We start from the raw sequence: 2,856 nt of genomic DNA, 5'->3' as shown, positions 1-2,856 counted from the left end.
GTGGTATAGTTGGGTCAGATTTTCAGAAGCTTCCACATTCATTCCCAAAGTGGCTGCACAACCTTACACCAAGTGTCTAAGAGTTTCTCTTACCCTCCAATCACATTAGTATATATTGGCATGTGAAATGGAATAGTCAAGTAGTTTAATTTAATTGCCCTGATAACTAAGGGTATTGGACACCCTTTTAATTATAAGTAGGAATACCTTGGCTTCTTTTCTTCCTTTTGCCATCCCCATTGTTTTTCCTTGACTAGCTGCTTTAGCTAAGACTGTAAGTGCTATATTGAATAGGAGTGGAAATAATGGGAATTATTTTCTTATTCCTGATCTATGTTGGGATGCTTTGAGGTTTTCTTCATTATCATCATTAGAATGATAAGAGCTGTAGATTTTTTGTATATAACCTTTGGGTTTTTGGGGGGTTTTTTGGGTTTTTTTTTTTTTGTTTTTGTTTTTGGAAGTATGCTTCCACCATCCCTAGCCACTCCATGACTTTGATCATAAGTAGATTTTTGGATTTTATCAAGTAGTTTCTGTATCTATTGAAATGATTATGTAATTTCTGTCTCTGAGCTCATTTATGTGGGGTGTTACATTTATTTATTCATAAATGTAAAAGCATTCCTGCTTCTATAAAGAAAAGCTAATTGGATTATGTTGAATGATCTTTGTGATGTGAACCTTAATTTGTTTGCCAGTGTTTTGTTGAGACTTTTCTCATTTATGATTGTCAGTGAGGTTGTTTCAGAATTTTTGAGTATATGTGTATATTTATCTGGTTTTGATATCTAGGTAATACTGCTTCACAAAAAACTTTGAAAGCATTACTTTTTTGTTATTTTATGGAATAATTTGTGTAGTATTGACACTAATTCCTCTTTGAAGATTCGGTACAATTCTTCAGGGAATCAATTTTGTACTGGGCTTTTGGCAGACATTTTATTACTCCTTCAGTCTAATATGTATATATACATACACACAAACATACACACACATACACACAGACACATACACACATTGACTGTTTTATTTGTGTAGATCATGTACATACTTAAATGCATCTTTCAAATAGGATTTGAGGTTTTCTAAATTTCACTGATGTCTGTTGTAATATCTCTTTTCAGGTCTAATTATTTCTACCTTTTATCTTTATCTCTAATTTTTATTGCTTTTGGTCTTCTCTTTTTTTCCTTAATCTGTCCAAGAAATTGTCAACATTGTTTCTTCTCAAGGAATCAACTATTGTTTCCACGATTATTTGTATTTTTGTTTCTCATATTTCAATTTATTTTATCCCTGTTTTTATCTTTTTATTAGTTGATATTCATGTCCTGAATTGCCCTCAGGTAATTTCTTGGTGTTTAGTTATTTTATTTTTGTCATCATTAATGTTATTCAAGTGTTTATTTGTGTTCTTTCTGAGAGCCTTGAAATCGTTGAACATGTTTACAACTGTTCTTTATAAACTCTAGGTTCTGTGTCTTGGGGAACATAACTTGGTGATTTGGAGGAAAGGGTACATCATACTTTGTTTCATCAATTATTTATTTGCAAAAGGAGTTAGGAATATAGAATTAGGGTGTTCATTGCTTTTTGATATAAAATTTTGGTTGATTGGACCATAATTCCAGAATTGGGTGGTGGGCAGGGAAGCTTGTAGAATTCTTGATTAAGCTTGGAGAGCTGAGGTAGAGATGTCTGGGGATTTTGAAAAAAGTGAAATTGCTTTCCAATTCTCCAGTGATCTTGTGAAATGGTTGTGACGTGCAGATATACAGGCAGTGTGGTGGAGGTGCAGGGTAGAAATATGTTCTTTAGTAGATCTTATCCACTGTGAACTTGTAAGGTGTCCATGGTTTGTGAGGTCTGCAGGTCGAGGGGCCGGAGTCTAATATCTCTACTGACTCTGCATCCCTATCTAGAGCAAGCACACAGAGTGTCTATGCTATCAGGTCTAGACCTGTAGGGAACCAAAGAAAGCATAGTAGACTGAGTCACTTATCAAGTCCAGGTTCTCAGCCCAATTTAATTTTTTTTCCATATTAAGATTGACTATGCTTAAGAAAATCATATTTCTTATCAGGTGGCTTAGTAAATGAAATCTTGTAATAGAAAAAGGAGTGACCTTATTGTTCCTTGGTAATCTAGTGATAGAAGATGGCATTATGTGATTCCCTCTTGGATCTAGACTGTGGGCAATGGGCAGAGGGTAGTCGCCAATGACTTTTAAGGAGTGTCCACACTTCTGAAGGTCCAGCTCTCTCCCCCACAGGATTTGGGTTCAGGGAGCTGTTTGGCTGGTTCAGTTCGGTCCTGGGTGCAGACCAGAACCATGGGTACTGACAGCTGTCTGTTCCTATATCCCTGTGCTCAGAGGCACTGTGCAGTTTCCCCTTTTACCAGGGATGTGGGCAGAGGTATGCAGAGGTGGCAGTCTGTCCTTTGGTCTCAGAATGTCTGCACTCCCTCCAATATATATTTCTAATTTTGTCAAAAGTCAAGTGTACAAAGTATGGACTTATTTCTGGGTTTTAATTCTATTCCATTTATTAACATGTCTCTTTTGATAGGAATAACATGTTTTTTTGTTTTTTTTTTTCATTTTTGCTGCCCTGTAATGCAATTTGAGTTTGGGGATGGTGATAATTCCAAAGTTATTTCATCATTTGGGAAGGTTTAACTATGCCCAGGCTTTTGTGTGTTTTAATGTGAAGCTGAAAACTGTCCTTTCAAGTTCTGTGAGAAAAAAGAACTGTTATAATTTCGCTGGGTATTCCACTGAATGCATAGATTGCTTTTGGTAAGTTGGTTAATTCTATTACATTAATTTTATCAATCCATGAGTAAGGGATT

Source organism: Rattus norvegicus, chromosome 5 (assembly GCF_021556685.1).
Source record: "Rattus norvegicus strain SHRSP/BbbUtx chromosome 5, alternate assembly SHRSP_T2T, whole genome shotgun sequence".
Lineage (NCBI taxonomy): Eukaryota > Metazoa > Chordata > Mammalia > Rodentia > Muridae > Rattus > Rattus norvegicus.
This window is presented reverse-complemented; position numbering follows the sequence as displayed.